Below are 17791 nucleotides of genomic sequence, written 5' to 3'. Positions count from 1 at the left end.
AGATGCTGTGTATATATATTTATTTATTACAATAATTATATTTATATATATATATATATATATATATATATATATATTATTTTTTTTATTATAATAACTAATTAGGTCTTGTGCAGGAGGATGGAGCAGTCGTAAATATTCTGCAGAGGTCCTAAAGTCATCCCAGTAAAACCAGGTACACACTGGTCTGCGAGAAGATCGGTCTTCCAAACTCACAAGCTCTTCCATATATTGAATATCATTTACCCTGGTTACCCAGTGCTGAACAGTTGGCAGAATAGTTTGCCTCCACAATGGTGGAATACAGGCTTTGGCTGCGTTTAACAAATGGCACAGAAGGGATTTTGTGTAGCGTTTCCTCGACATTGCTAACACATGCAGCAGGGCAAACTCCGGTTTCTTTGGTATCGGTTGCTAATGGAGGCCTTGTGCCCGTAATAGAGCATGAGATCTATTTGGTCTTCTGTACACCTAATGTTAAGGTCCCTCTCCCACTTGGCTAGGAAATAAGGCACAGAAGAATTACGTGCAGTCAGTTGTATTTATATATATAAAAGTGCACACCTCTCAAGGGGTCTCCAGTGACACACAAGCTTTCTATGGAAGCCAGGGGATGGTAAAAATCCTGTGCTGACAGCAGGGATAAAATAAAATGCTCGTATTGTATCTTCTTCCACATATCTAGGCAAGGAATGGAGTGGTTTACTTGAAGCTGTTCTGTGGTGAGCCAGGTGGAAGGCTGCGAAAAATGGGTAGCTCGGAAAACATTCTCATTCCAAATCTTAAAGATCGGACCCTTCCTACTGGTTGGTAATCTAGGGTGTCCCAGGAGACACAGAGGAAGGGAAGGCAACAATCCCTTCCTCATGAAAATATTTTGATACAACTTTAAGCGTCTCACCGATCAAAGGGTGGTGACGCAAGATAGCAATTTCTTCAGATGGGGACCATGCTGCAACTCTTAACAATACTGGGGACATCCAATCTTCCAATCTGACCCAGCCCTTAAGGCCGGCATGCCTGCACCAGTCTACCAGGCAGGTCAGATCTACTGCTCTGTAATACAAAACCAGATTTCTACCTCTGATTTTTGGAGGTTACCTTTGTAGTCAGAGAACTGAGCATATTGACATAATTCTTTCAGTAGGTTGGGGATAGTCACCTGGGGAGCAGTGATGTAGAAAAGAAGGTCGTCCACGTAGGCAGCAACTTTATGGTCAGTGGAGCCCACTATAACACCCCTAATATCAGGATTCTTACGGATATGGCCCAACAGGGGTTCCAGGAGTAAAATAAAAAGTAGAGGAGACAGCGGGCATCCTTGTCTAGTTCCGTTGGTAATGGAAAAAGGGTGGGAGAGAATTCCATTACCCTGACTTCTGAGGTTCTGATATAGAGTCTGTATCCATGTAAAGAGTCTATCAGGAATGCCTATAAAGGCAAGGACCTGTTTCATATAGTCCCAATTTACACAGTCAAACACCTTTTCGGCATCTGCCGAAAAAATCAAGGAAGGGATTTTTTGTGTAGTGACATAGAGTATCAGATTGAGCGTGCGAGTAGTATTGTCTCTTGCCTCCCTAAGTGGGAGAAAACCGCTTTGATCTGAGTGGATAATCTGCTGAAAGATAGGTGTAAGTCTACGTGCAAGTATGCTAGAAAAAAGTTTTACATCACAATTTTGGAGAGATATCGGTCGATAATTTGCACACATCTTAGCATCTTTGTCAGGTTTTAAGGTAACAGTTATGTAAGCCGTGGAGGAGTGGGCTAGCAGAGGGTACTCCGGCAAAAGTGCATTAAAGGCCTTCAGGAATGGGTCTGTGAGCTGAGGGAGAAACTGCCTAAAATAAGCCAGGGTGAAGCCATCAGGTCCAAAGGGCCTTTCCTGTAGGCACATGAGCAATTGCTACCTGCAAGTAGAACTGATAAAAGCCTCTAGTGCCGCCAAAGCGTCATCCGGTATTTTAGGGATTCCAGAGGCAGTAAATAGACCTGTGTACGTGTTGCAACCATGTCTGAGAGACATGGGTCAGTGTGCCCCCTGGGATTTCCCACTGGCATCACCTCCGAAATTTACTATTGCTGCTCACATCACCTGGAAGATGTGATGCTTCTGCTCGTATCACCAGAAAGATGTGAGCAGAAGCATTGGTGGATTCAGGGGGAGAGGCAGGGCGGGACATCTCCACTCGCATCACCCGGGAAGATGTGACATCTTCCGGGTAATGCGAGTGACGTGATAGATTGTGGGAGTGTGGCTGGGTGGGAAATTTAAAAGCAGATTACAATGTAATCTGCTTTTAAATAGTTTTTACAGTAAAAAACACCAAAAAACACATAAAGTAAAAAACATGTTTTTAGTGCACCAAACATCATTGCCCAGTGCCCTAATTTACATTTTGCTAACTTTTTCAATTTTTTTGCTAATTTTTTTTTTATGCAAACATGTATGCTGCTGTGTTTGCTAACTTTTTGAAATTTTTTGCTAAATTTTTTTATGCAAACATGTATGCTGCTCTGTGTTTGCTAAGTTTTTGAAAGTTTTTTGCAAACATGTATGCTACTGTGTTTGCTAACTTTATGATTTTTTTTGCTAATTTTTTTATGCAAACATGTATGCTACACTGTGTTTGCTAAGTTTTTTAAATTGTTTGCTAAATTATTTTTTTAATGCAAATATGTATGCTGCTCTGTGTTTGCTAACATATTACTTGCAACCTTCACTGCACTATAAAACAACATATCCTAAAATACCTTTTTTATTTTGTTTTATGCAGATACGCTGGTGCTCCACACTTGAGGTTTGCAAGAAGCAGAAAGTGGGAACCTGTGACCAAGGATGACATTTGGCTATTTTTGGGCTTGGTAATCCTGCAGGGAGTTGTGGGCAAACCCATGCAGAAGTGGTACTGGTCCAAGAAGAAAATGATTGCCACTCCATTCTTTGGCACAATCATGCCAGAATACCACTTTTCCCTCATCATGAAGCAAACTCACGAACTTCGCAAACAATGAAGAATTTGATGAGACTACCCATCCTGCACCAAAACTCAAGAAAATTTGGGAAGTGTCTCAGATGATTCTACAAAATTTCCAGCAAACCTATGTGCCAGAAAGAGATGTCAGCATTGACGAAAGTCTAATGGCTTACAAGAGGAGGCTCAGCTGGGTGCAGTACATTGCGTCAAAGAGGGCACGATTTGGCGTGAAGACCTTTATGCTGTGCAAAAGACCATAGGACCATTTTGCCACACCTGGCGCATTATTTCGTCCTTTATATTGTAAAAATGGACTCGACATATTACATCTCTTGGCAAGGACGTATTAGCACTACTGGGCCCATTTACCTGGTGTACTCTGTCCAGCTCTAGAGTAGATGTTGGCGATTGATTCAAAAAGCTGTTAAGGATAGCTGTGACAGTTGCCCTCAGGTCAGTATTGAGCATGGAGCATGGGAGTGAGAGGGCATGGATCAGGACTGTTATGCTGTCCGGGAGAGATCTTTGCTGTGCCGGGTGAGTTATCCTCAGGCTCAGCTCCCACATGTGCTATGGCGCGTTCTGGCCCCATCTTGGATGCAGAAACCGCCTCCGGGGATTCAGCTGTAGGCACAAAAAACTTTTGAAGATTGCAAGTTTTCTGGGAATTGGAGGATCGGGACGTCTTCTGCTTAGGAGACATGAGCGGGCTGGTAAGAAAAAAGCTCTGCAGAGGGGTGGCCAGACTGAAGCGAGCCGTTGGCAGCACGGAGCTCCGGGGGATTGCTTGCTTAAGCCTCCATAGCGTGACCAGGCTCCCCATAAATCCATTTTTTTAAAGGCCTTTTGGTCTTCCCAACATAGAATTTCCCTCAGGAGCATCGATTGAGGTATATAATACCTGTGGTTGCTACCTGTGGGTATTTAATACCTGTGGTAGTTAAGTTTATGTACGGATCCATTTTGAAGGTTGAGAGCTTTTATTTTCATATATCCAACCACATTGACTGCAGTGGCCGCACTGAAACATACCTTTGGGTCTTGTTATATTTCGAGTGGTTGCAGGGGAACGCACTGACTCACAACCAGAGAGTCTCTCAGAGAACCCAACTTTTTGTATGTAATCTGGGGTCTGGGACCAATGTGTTTAAATATTGGGGTCCATTGTCAGGATATTTCAATGTTTTTGCAATATTGTTTGTATGTTTTGATGATGCTGATTGAACCAGGTAATTATGGGTAATCTCTGGTCCCCCCAGGTAAGTGTCTATCAAGGAGCTTGGGATGTGCACTTAGGGCATGCAGGATGGTTTTCCCAGCCGTTTCTTTTCTTTTTTATTTCTTTTTCCCAAACAAAATGTTTAAATAGTTTTTCAAAGGAAAACATTATAGGTATCATGATAAATAACAGTAATAAAACCACAACAATAAAGTACAAGAAAACAAAAAAACAAAAATAGCCATACAACATAAAAAAAGAGAAGAAGAGCACAAAACAGACATTGTATAACATTGAGTGCACTGTATCATTATATAAATTGTGTCCATTGATGTTTACAAAACAATATATACAAACAGGGGTATTTTAACAAATTATTCAAAAATTGTAAAACTCTTTTATAGAAATCAGATGTGTGCAACCAACTCCCTTAACAAAAAGAAAAAAAATTTTGCTTAACAATATGCATAGCTTCTTCCAACTGATATCTATAAAAAATATTTTAAGCTGAGATAGTAGGCTTGTTGCATAAATGGATAATTCAAACCATACAAAGAAAAATAGTCAGAAAGAAAGAAAAAGAAGGAATAAAGAGGAAAAAACATGAAAAGGTGAATAAAGAGATGGGTTTGGTAATATTCCAATGTATTGGTGACTCTGTAATTACTACTTTCACAAAGAGTTGGGTGTGTTCAGGGGCCATCCCCTATCAAATAATCCAGGATGGGTGGAGACCTACTGTTCCCATGGAGCCCAGATAATGTCAAACTTATCCAATTGGTCATACAGCCTAGCCATAAGACGTTCCATGAGTTGAATATCCCTAATACTATTAAGAAGGGCAGACCCTGTAGAGAGGGAGTCAGACTTCCAATACTTAAAAAAAAACATCTGGCTGCTGTTAAAATATGTGCCATTAACCGTTTATAGGGTCTATTTAATTCACAAACAGGGAGCTCTAGTAAATGGGTTATTATATTCATATGAATTGGTTTTTCAAACATATCCGCCAACAAGTCGTTAACCTTTCTCCAATAGGAGGTAATACGTGGGCAAAACCAAAAAATATGGTGTAGGGTACTGTAACAGCTGGCTAAAGAAATTACATGGTTTGCCCAGATACAGGTTTATATGCAGGGAACTTTTCTGTTTAGCAGACAATTTTCCTTTTGACCTGAAGGTGGGGTTGAATGACAATGAGGTGGGGGGTTCAGGTGGGGGAGCTAAATAGGCCTGGGTATGATCAGGTGTAACTGTCTCAGCTGAAATGCATCCTGAAATTAGGCTGGGGATATAAACTCCTGTTGATATTATTCCTGTGGCACTGACTTGGCAGGTGAGCTGGGAAGAGGTCTAGGGTGAACTGTGAGTAAAGACACAGACTTTGTTGGAAAAGCTGTATGGCTAGGGCCTTAAAGTCCTGCACAGCACTAGGTTGGGCTGGATTGTTAGTAAAGGGATCTAACAGTGAGTTAGAGGCCAAGTGGCCAGGGTTTTTTTTTGCTGTTTGTTCTATTTTGCCTGTTTTTGTGTGTAAATACTATTAGTGAATATAATCCCTTGTTGCATGGGGTTGGGGAAACACAAGGTCCTTTGTTAGAGACTGGAGCCTTCTCGTACATGGGTGGACTATTTGGCCATAGTGAAACAGCAGGCTCACTGACGAGCCATGAGGCGTGTTGTACTATCTGGAATTTCCAGGGTATAAAGAAAGGATGTAAGGAGTAGTGTTGGTCGAATAGGTCGCTATTCAACTCGACCGCTATTCGGCCGAATAATGCATAATTATTCGGGTTGTCGAATGCCAAATTCGAATCCCATTAAAGTCAATGGGGGAAAAATTCGGGTTGTTATTCGGGTCGGTGGAGTGCTTCTACAGCCTATAAATACATTTAAAAAGACATGTCATGACTCTCCCATCTCTGCACAACACTGTACAAGTAAAAATAAAATAAGAATGCACGTCAATTCTTGAACCATTCAGATATTCTACTTGGTACATCACTAATATTTCTGACTCATAATCCATAGTTTTATTTATGGACTCCAATAGCTGATTTTTTTTTCTCTTTTTCTTGTTTAAAATGGTATAAGTGTTTCTCCCTCCCCCCCTTTTGTGTCATGTTACCCTACTGGTTTTGCTTGTTTACTTGTCTCTGTATATTTGAAAAATTTAATAAAAACATTTTGAAAAAAATAAATAAATAAATAAATATCTGTATTGTATTTTTACAGAAACACAGTATGTTTTCTGTTTATTTTGATAGGTAGCAAGTGGTATCGGAAAAAAATCTCTGTATTTTATTACAGAAATACAGAACATTTTCTGTTTATTTTAATAGGTAGCGAGAAGGATCAGAATTAATTCTCTGTAATTTTTTTCAGAAATTTTTCTGTTTATTTTGATAGGTAGCAAGTGTTATCAGAATTATTTCTCTGTATTTTTTTTACAGAAATACAGAATTTTTTCTGTTTAATTTGACAGGTAGCAAGTGTTATCAGAAATAATTCTCTGTATTTTATTACAATTCTCTGTATTTTATTACAGAAATACAGAAAATTTTCTGTTTATTTTAATAGGTAGCGAGAAGGATCAGAAATATTTCTCTGTATTTTTTTTTAAAGAAATACAGAAATTTTTCTGTTTATTTTGCTAGGTAGCAAGCATTATCAGAAATAATTCTCTGTCTTTCATTCAAGAAATACAGAAAAGTTTCTGTTTATTTTATTAGGTAGCGAGAAGGATCAGAATTCATTCTCTGTATTCTTTTTACAGAAATACAGAAATGTTTCTGTTTATTTTGATACGTAGCAAGTGTTAGCAGAATTAATTCTCTGTATTTTTTTTACAGAAATACAGATTTTTTTTCCGTTTAATTTGATTGGTAACAAGTGTTATCAGAAATAATTCTCTATTTTATTACAGAAATACAGAAAATTTTCTGTTTATTTTAAAAGGTAGCAAGAAGGATCAGAATTAATTCTCTGTATTTTTTTACAGAAATACAGAAATGCCAGACACTAATGTCGTCCATACTCCGTCTCAGAGCCCACCGCCTCCTCCTCCTGCTGTAAGTGATGCTGCTACCTGCCCAGTACCTGACTTTAAATGCCAGACACTAATGCCGTCCATACTCCGTCTCAGAGCCCACCTCCTCCTCCTCCTCCTCCTGCTGTAAATGAAGCTGCCACCTGCCCAGTACCTGACTTTAGATGCCAGAAACGAATGCCGTCCACACTTCGTCTCAGACCCCACCGCCTCCTCCTGCTGTAAATGATGCTGCCACCTGCCCAGTACCTGACTTTAGATGCCAGAAACGAATGCCATCCACTCTTCATCTCAGAGCCCACCGACTCCTCCTCCTGCTGTAAATGATGCTGCTACCTGCCTGGTACCTGACATTAAATGCCAGACACTAATGCCGTCCATACTCCGTCTCAGAGCCCACCGCCTCCTCCTCCTGCTGTAAATGAAGCTGCCACCTGCCCAGTACCTGTGTAAATGATGCTGCTACCTGCCCAGTACCTGACTTTAAATGCCAGACACTAATGCCGTCCATACTTCGTCTCAGAGCCCACCGCCTCCTCCTCCGGATCTGGCATCGGATGCGTTTAGGTAGGCACCTGTGTAAAGAGCTGAAATCAGTTAACTCTTTCTAAACCTGAAAATAATAAGTCACTTAAAAATTTGCTTATTTCACAGCTATAATAAAGGTTTAAAACATTTGATATGTATGCCATTAGAAAGAATGCTTTTTTAGGGGAACAGTGACTTTTAATGCAAGTCCGCCAGTGTAAAACCCCCGGGGATGCGCGGCTCCAGCAGCGAGATCATTTCTGTTACTAACTTCCGCGCAAATACGCCAGCGCCTGAAATTTAGTTGGTGAATTAAGCGAAGGCTTCTGATTTTGGATCGCGAATACGAGCCTCCGATTTTGCTTGGTGAATCAGGGCCAAGGACTCACTGGCAAACCAAGATGCCTCTGTGAACCCACACTGCTCCTGTGCTGAGTCTGTGGCTGCCTATCACCAAACACCCTGTCAGCTGAGCCTGCCTCAGTTGAAGCCAACAAACTGCAGATGTAAACCCCCAGTACTGCCACACTGATAGGTACCATTGCCTTTGCCTAATTTTTCAGCTAAGTATTGTAAGATTGAGGGTTGGCATTCATGTCATCCACTTCATGATGCAAACTAGCAATATTGTTTACCTTACTGACGCTTCCGGCACTACAGACCACAGCAACATTGCTGGCATATAAAACATCTTGATCTGGCCCTTCCACGTTTAATCACAAATTTAATATATTTGCATTACACACTTCAGGTTGGCATTGACGATGCACTACACCCAGCTCTAGATGACAGTTACCAATGCCGTCCACGCTCCGTCCCAGGGTCCACCACGTTCTCCTCCTGCTGTTGCTGCTGCCGCCTGCCCAGTACTCAATTCACAAAAATTGTATTACACACTTCTGGGTGTCATTGATGATGCACTACAACCGGCTCCAGATGCCAGTTACCAATGCGGTCCCCACTCCATCTCAGGGCCCACCGCCTCCTCCTGCTGTTGCTGCTGCCACTTGCCTAGTACTCCATTCACTAAAATTTTACACTTCTGGGTGACAATGATGATGCACTACAACCAGCTCTAGATGCCAGTTACCAATGCCGTCCATGCTCTGTCTCACGGCCCACCACCTCCTCCTCCTGCTGTTGCTGCTGCCACCTGTCAAGTACTCCATTCTCAAAAATTGTATTACACACTTCTGGGTGACATTGATAATGCACTACACCCAGCTCTCGATGCCAGTTACCAATGTCGTACCCAATCTGTCTCAGGGCCCACCGCCTCCTCCTGCTGTTGCTACTGCTTCCTGCCCTGTACTCTATTCACAAAAATTGTATTACACACTTCTTAATGAAATTGATGGTGCACTACACCCAGCTCTAGATGCAAGTCTCAGGGACCCACCACCACGTCCTGCTGTTGCTGCTGCCGCCTGTGCGTTACTCCATTCACAAAAATTGTATTACACACTTCTGGGTGACATTGATGATGCACTACACACAGCTCTAGATGCTAGTTACCAATGCCGTCCCCACTCTGTCTCAGGGCCCACCGCCTCCTCCTCCTGCTATTGCTGCTGCCGCCTGCCAAGTACTCCATTCACAAAAATTGTATTACACTTTTCTAGGTGACAATAATGATGCACTACACCCAGCTCTAGATGACAATTACCAATGCCGTCCCCACTCTGTCTCAGGGCCCACCGCCTCCTCCTCCTGCTATTGCTGCTGCCACCTGCCCAGTACTCCATTCACAAAAATTATATTACACACTTCTGGGTGACATTGATGATGCACTACACCCAGATCTAGATTCCAGTTACCAATGCGGTCCTCACTCCGTCTCAGGGCCCACCGCCTTCTCTTCCTGCTGTTGCTGATGCCGGCTGCCCAGTACTCCATTCACAAAAATTGTATTACACACTTCTGGGTGACATTGATGATGCACTACACCCAGCTCTAGATCCAGTTCCCAATGCGATCCTCACTCTGTCTCAGGGCCCGCCTCCTCTGCCTGCTGTTTCTGCTGCCGCCTGCCCAAAACTCCATTCACAAAAATTGTATTACACACTTCTGGGTGACATTGATGATGCACTAAAATAGCAACGTGTTTAAAATACTCAACGTGGGTTGAGTTCACCCTTTCTCAATGTCCCAATGTTTATGCTGCCTTCTGGCAAAAATCCTTTTTGCCTGCTGTCACTTTGCCTGCCATTTTCTGGAAAACCACAAGGTTTTTTGGTACGTTTGTATTATTTTTTTCTAGTTGCCACTGTTCTCCTACACTTACCTAGCAAATTTGGTGGTTCTAACATGTACAGGGGCTTTGCTTTTTTTTGTTTCAATCAGTTTTATTAGGTTTTCAGAGAAAAAAAAAAATAACACAAACATAACAAAAGAACCAGGTATACAACACATACATCATGTCAAACATAACATTGTAGGCTTCGAATTATCAGACAATATAGTACCAGGAAGCTGCATATACCCCAAAAAAAAATGACAAAAAACATAACAGTTCTAAAGGGATCCCATAGCACATATTAAACCTGTATAAATACAGCTACATATCTGCTAGCAGAAGCGTATGGCATAGGGTGCAAACCAATATTCTTAAACAACAGATAAAATAAAAACAAAGACAGACACAAATAACAAAGCAGCCCAGGGGGAAGGGGGGGAATGCCGATCGATACACAAATAAAAGAGATATATATTACCCTCAATACCGGGGATGTATTCCAACCTGTAAGCCTGGAAACTAATTAAAATATGTATGGAATCGGGGAGAGTCTTTAAACCAGTCCTAAATGGACCAGGTAATTCTAAATTGTTCCATTCTATCATCATCCTCCACGACCAACATCTCCATATGGTGGATTTTTTCAAGTTCGGAGACCCAAGTGGCTATAGAAGGAGCAGCAGATTGTTTCCACAATCTCGGAATAGTGGACCTTGCTGCCGTAAGAAAATGACGTAGGACCCCACCTTTGATGGTTTTGAGCGAACCCGGAACCATGGATAAAAGAGCTTTATTGGGAGTATTGGTTATGGTGGACCCAGTGCTTTCGTTATACACCTGAATAATCGTATCCCAAAATCGATATATAAGCGGACAATCCCACCATATATGAAGCATTGTCCCCTTTTGTAAGTGGCATCGCCAACAACGATCAGATTGTGTAGGGGAGATTCTATGGAGATCAGGGCACAGGGCACAGGGCAATAGGGCACAGGGCACAGGGCAATAATACCACCTGGATAGAATTTTGTAATTAACCTCTTGAGCTCCACAGGTTAAGGCCAACTTATGCGTTAGGGTAAATGATTTTTCCCAGTCATCCGCAGTTATGAGTCCAGACATTTCCCTCTCCCAATATCTAGTGTATATAGGTGCAAAGGGCTCAGAGTCCTGGGCAATTAGCTCATACAACCTGGACACAACATGAGAGGGGCGGTCAGGCGAGCTAACCAACTGCTCAAAAGCCGTTAAACTTCTATATAGGAATGATAAGTCAGTAAATGAAGCTACAAATGATATCAGTTGCCTGTATGAAAGCCAAGAAAGCAACTTGCTTCTGTTTGGGAGATCCAGGGAGGCCAGTGGGGGAACCCGTCCATTATGTAATATACTCTTAAGATGACGGCTGTCCGAAGCGGACCACGATAAAAATGAGGAGGTTCGCATTGCCGGAGGGAACGCTGGATTATCAAATAGCAGTGTCATGGGTCCTGGATTCGTCGACAATTTGCCCACTCTGAGGAGGATATCCCAATTATGTAATAAATCTAATGTAAGTGGGAGTAGACGGTGGGCCGGTTGTAACAACGACCGGTCCACCCATGGCAGGGACCGGAGGCTAACTGGAGATAGGCAATCTTCCAGCTGTACCCATTCCTTCAGCTCCCTGTTGTGAAACCAGTCTATCAAACGCACTAAAACGGATGCCCTGTAATAGGAAATAACATCCGGGGCCCCCGCACCTCCTCTACTTTTGGCCTTGGACAGGGTACTAAATGCCAATCTAGAGCGTTTGTGTTGCCATAAAAATTTTAAAAATAACCTATAAATTTTACAAAGATATGCGGTTGGCAAGAATATGGGGACCGATTGAAAAAGATATAACAATCTGGGGATTATATCCATCTTAAGAGTGTTTATATGGGCGAACCAGGAGAGAGGCAAGTAATCATATTTCTGAAGGTCAGATTGAAGTTTACTGTACATCGAGGAATAATTAAGGGAGAACAATTTGGATGGATCCGATGGGACCATTATACCCAGATATTTAATGGCATCAGAGCAAATCCGGAAAGGCGCATTAGAACACGCAGCTGACATTTGAGTAGAGTCCAAGGTAACATTAAGAATTTCAGATTTGGAATATTTGACCTTGAAATTACTGTGTGTACCAAATTCATCAAGTTCCTTCGGAATGGAAGGTATCGTGATATGAGGGGATGTTATATATATCAAGAGGTCATCTGCGTATAAAGAAATTTTATATTGTGTGTCACCCACCTGGATCCCTTTTACATCTGGATTGTGGCGCAAGGCCACAGCCAAATGTTCCATAATTAAGGCATAAAGTAAAGGAGAGGGCACCCCTGCCTCGTGCCATTCTTGATCTGAAAAGAATCGGAGAGAGTGCCATTAACCCGCACCCGAGCTCTGGGTGAAGAGTACAATGCTGCAATTCTAGACACCATGCAGGGGCCCAGGCCCACCTGACATAACACCGAGTACATAAACTGCCAACTAACCCTGTCAAAGGCTTTTTCAGCGTCTATTGACAGTAAACACGCAGGGGTGCCTGAAGATTTAGCAAACTGGGTCAGCAGGAGAGTCTTAATAGTATTATCCCTGGCTTCCCTTCCATAAATAAACCCTGTTTGATCCTTATGGATCAATGACGGCATATGTGAGGACAACCTGTTGGCAATCAACTTGGAAAAAATTTTTGCATCCACATTAATCAATGATATAGGTCTATAATTAGAGCAGACCGTATGATCCTTGCCAGGCTTGGGAAGAACTGTAATATGCGCTTCCAAACTTTGTGAGGGGAACGACGTATCGGCAGAAATGGAAGAAAACACTTTGGTCATGAAGGGGACAAGATTAGAAGCGTGGATCTTATAGAACCATGGAGTGAATCCATCTGGACCCGGGCTTTTTCCGGTCGGGGTGGCCTGCAGGGCAGCAGATACCTCCTCCTCCGTAAACTGGGATTCCAATTGAGAAAGCACCTCAGAATTTAAAGTTGGAAGGGCTGTTTTAGTTAAGTATTCCTGTAGAGAGGAAGGGGTAGTGTCACGAATGACAGGGAGGGGAGGGTAACAGGAAGGTGTATAAACTACTAGGCCTCAAATACCTAGGGAAAAGGGAATGGTCACCCCTTGCAAAACCCTAATCCAGCCCTGACTCCTAACCATATGAGCATCCCCTGAAGGTAATCTTTTTAAGCCTAGTGCCGTGTTGTATTAGAACCCCTCAAACTACCGCTTTCATAGCCTCCCATTGCATAGGAAGGGGAGTGGGGTCCAAGGCGTGATCTCTAATAAAATTGGTTATCGCATCGAGGGCCGCTTTTGCACAGAGAGAGTCTTTAAACAACGAGTCATTACATCTCCATGTCCATGCTCTAGGGCCCATATGGGGAATCTGAAATGAGAGGGACACTGAAGAGTGGTCGGACCAGGGGCAGGACTCTATAGAAATACTGAGGGGCACCAATCAAGTATGGAATGGCTCGCCAGGATATAGTCTGCGAGAATACATTGTGTGGGTGGGAGAAAAAGGTATAGTCTTTGGAAGTGGGGTGCAGAATGTGCCACATATCCATTATTCTAAAATTGTGCAATTTAGAGCGAAAGGAGTTCAATTTGGAAAATGAGATCGGGGTTTTCCCTGATGACGTATCCATGCGGGGATCCAAAACACAATTAAAGTCCCCACCCACAATTATAGATCCCTCGGCAAACCCTTTCAGTAACTCCAAATAATGAGAAAGGGACATTGTGGGTTGGTGATTGGGAGCATAAAAAGAAGGAAATGTAAATTTCTTATCCCAGAGAGAAATTTTTAAAAACAAATACCTGCCCTGAGAATCAGAGCGAGAATCTAGTATCTGTACTGGTAACGATTTATGCTATAAAAACTATATACTTTTTTTATGCTAAAAAAAGCTATAAAAACTCCCTTAGTTCTAGATTCAGGATTGGAGCTATGGTACCACAGGGCATAATAGCGATTGCGGAGAGAGGGAAGTCTAGTGGAATGAAAGTGGGTCTCCTGGAGGAGTAAGATATTCACCCGTGCTTTGTGTTGAGCATATAACAATTGAGAGCGTTTGTTCGGGCCGTTTAGACCCGGGGAAGGCAAACAAGCAATCAGAAACAAACATGTGTATCCCGCCTGGGGGAACCCGCAAGACCATAAATAATGTATAAAATAGGAGAAAATTCTTAGCATTTGCCGAATATACTAAACAATTAGAAACAACATCCCAGGTCCCATAATAGGGCCAACTAGGGAGGCCAGAGCAGTATAGCTCGTGCGCCCCCCAGTGGGCCCCAAACATAATCAACCATAGGATCCAGAGGGCATTCAAGAATAGCAATCTGACAACTAGCAGAATCTGCAGCAATAAACACTAGAGAAATAACGCTCAACATAACTACCAGTATGGAGGAGTCCCACCGTGGAGGAAAGACGTCTTGCACAGGACCGGGTGTAGTCTGATTATGCTAGGCAGCATAGGCAAGGCTCCAATAGCTCAAATGCCCTCTAGAAGCCTTACTGCATATCAACCACAATTAAAAAAATAAATAAATAAAAAATAAAAATCTAGAGGACCATAAATAAAAATAACATTAACATATAGTAAGCAGCGCACTGGGTTCCTGTCCAAAGTAATTTGGTGAAACTGGATGCTATATCCCATGTCCCATGAACTGGGTTAACTGGAGAGGCAAGAGCAATATAGCCTGTGCACCCCCCCAGTGGGCCCAAAACATAATGAAACACAGATTAACAGCAGGAAAAGCATCAGTAAACACATAAAGATCGCTGAACATAGCTACCAGTTCATGGAAAGTCCCATCGTCAAGGAGAAAATTCCCAGACAAAGGCGGGCCGTGTACTCAGCCAGGCACAATAAGAAATAAAACAAGTTGAGGTCAAGGGTAATCTGGTAGTTGTTGATAGCCTAATAACACACAGAGAAAAGAAAAAAATAAATAACTAAATAAAAATTTTAGGATGGTAGGAAGAAGTTCCTAGGACGATGCTAAAGATGTCCCGAGATCCAATAAAAATTTTTGGCAGAACCGAAGCAACTGGTTAGGTCGTAGAAGAAGGAGGAGGCGAAGAATGCCCCACGGAGGTGCTTGGTGGACTGTCAGACGGAAGTCGTTGAGGAGCTTGTAGTGGTGTAGGTTTTCTGCCGAGGAGTGAAGTCGCTGTAGGCCATTCAGGTAATAGAATATCAGGAAGATGCAGGTCCCGTACAATGTGAGGCAGGTCTGATGGTTCACGTAGAACAAGGGTCCTACCGCCCGACCTGATAATGAGATGGAAGGGAAATCCCCATCTATATGGGATGTTCCGTTCACGAAGGATTGTTAAGAGTGGTTTAAGAGCCCTGCGGAGATCCAAAGTATGTTTAGAGAGGTCAGGCAGCAGTTGTATCTGTGCCCCAGCGTATTCAATATTTGTAGATTCTCTAGCTTTTTGCATGATATCTTCCTTGGTTCTGAAAAAATGAATCCGACAGATAACATCTCTAGGGCGTTGCGGATTTGTATTGCGTGGGCCCAGGGTTCTATGTATCCGGTCAATCTCTATATCGACATCAGATGGGACAGCAAGGAGCTTAGCAAATATAGAGTAGGCTGCTGTGGACAATTCTGAATTCGGAATAGTTTCAGGTAAACCCCGTATGCGGATGTTATTCCGCCTGTTGTGGTTTTCAGCGTCGTCATGCAGCAGATAAAACATATTATTTGGGCCTCGTGGCGTTCCAGAACAGCCGCATGGGATACTACTTGTGAAGAAAGATCAGCACATTGGGTTTGTAGATCTGTGGTGGCACTGGCAACTTGTTGTACGGATTCGCGCAAGGCGTTAAACTCTGCCTTGCAGCTCGCTTCCAAGCGCCCTATACTGTGCTCTAAGTCCTGCCTGGTAGGTAAGGCGCAGAGATGGGCCTTCCAGTCCCACTCCTCGGTGTCCAAAGTTGCTGGGCTATGGCCTGAAGATGCCGCTAAAGAAGGTGACGTACAGGGGCTAAAAATGGGGGATTCAGGCTGTACCTCTGATGGTGGGGTGGTGGAATCATCCGCTCCCTGCGCTGCTGGATCCTGCTGTGGACTGGCCCTCTGATGCGTGCTCCGCGCCGATGGTGCCTGCCTGTCGTTTGCCACAAAAAATCGAGCCCCCGACTTAGGGGCCTTGACGCGATCCTCGCGGCCTGCCGCGGGGAAGAGGCTGATGATGCCTCCGGAGGAGGAATCACCCCCTCCGGGGCGTCCCTTCTGTGTCCCCTTAGCCTTGGGACCCATGCTGTTTAAAAAAAAAAGGCGCTGCTGCGCTTACACTAATAAATTCCCCCAGGCAGAACACAGAGCTCGGGCTGCAAGCGTCCCTACTCCGCCGCCATCAGGACACACCCCCCCAGGGGCTTTGCTTTTAATGTTTAGTCGGACCATTGACTTTAATGAAATTTGCAAAACCGATTCGCCAAAACTTCATGAACCCACCGGAAGTTCGTGGAAATTTTCGCTATTGATGGGGCTTTTATTGATAAGTGTGAGAAGAATCTAATGCGACTATTGTTCAACATTTTTTTATGTGCTGCATGAGTTTATAACAGTAAAATACAATACAAATTAAACAAAAAAATGTGTACATTTTGTGCAGTATAAAAACAGTAAGACTTTTTTCTAGGAGCCTATTATCATGAATAACCCCTATGTAGGCGCTTTGTCAAATCTTAGGAAACAATTGTCAATATCATAAGTTCTTTATTAATTAAATGATTTATGATATCTGATTGAACAGTGGTCTGTTGGTCACAAGCTTAAAGCGGAAGTAAACTCAAAACTCACCCAAAACAATAAAATCATACTTAGCTTCAACCCCACAGAGCAGTCCCGCGTCGACCGTATCCGTCTTTAGGTCTGGCACAAGTGGAGCACCAAGCGCCGCCATCTTCTCCTCTCTTCTTCCTGTTCTTTCTCCTACGTCACCCAATCTCGCACTGTGCAGGCTTGTGATCTGCAATTTTTTTTCCCCTATTGATGAAAGGGCTCCTTCTGCGCATTCCCGAGATGCGCAGGAGCACCCAAGAGCCTCCCAGGATGCGTGACGTAGGTATTACGGGAGGCTCTGCACTCCCATTCATTATTGATTGCCTAGGCCATGGGTCGGCAATTTCCGGCCTTTAGGCCAGACACGGCCTAGCTGCTCCAGCCTAACGCCCACTGGGCGATCCGACCTAATGCCTGCCGGAACTCTCCTCCAGCCGGCCCTCCTCTCCATATGCATTACAGAGGAGAGGGATTTTCATTTCAGGGGGAGTTCCCTCCCCTCCGTATGCATTGCGGAGGAGAGAGATTTCCCTTCAGGGGGCATTCCTGGTGGGGGGCAGAGCCATTAGAGCGGGACTCGAGAAAGTGTCTGGCCTAGTGTGCACCTGCCTTCTCCTGAAATGGCCTACTGGCCAAAAAAGTTTGCTGACCTCTGGCCTAGGCGATTCAGAATTAAGGGGGAGTTGCTGCACACTTTTTTTTTTTTTAAACAGCACTTTTACTTGAAATAAAAGAGTTGTCTGCACTTTTATGTAAAGTGAAAATTCTGAGTTTAGGTACGCTTCTTTAATGTACCTTGGGATAAGTCACTTGGTAAGTGTGATTACCCCCATCGCCCACCAAAACTTCATCACCACTATAATTCTATGGTGCGCTGTCACATAAAAATGTCCCTTTCTTTGAACCCCAATGTACACATTTTTTTGT

Source organism: Pyxicephalus adspersus, chromosome Z (assembly GCF_032062135.1).
Source record: "Pyxicephalus adspersus chromosome Z, UCB_Pads_2.0, whole genome shotgun sequence".
In the NCBI taxonomy this organism is placed as follows: Eukaryota; Metazoa; Chordata; class Amphibia; order Anura; family Pyxicephalidae; genus Pyxicephalus; species Pyxicephalus adspersus.
This window is presented reverse-complemented; position numbering follows the sequence as displayed.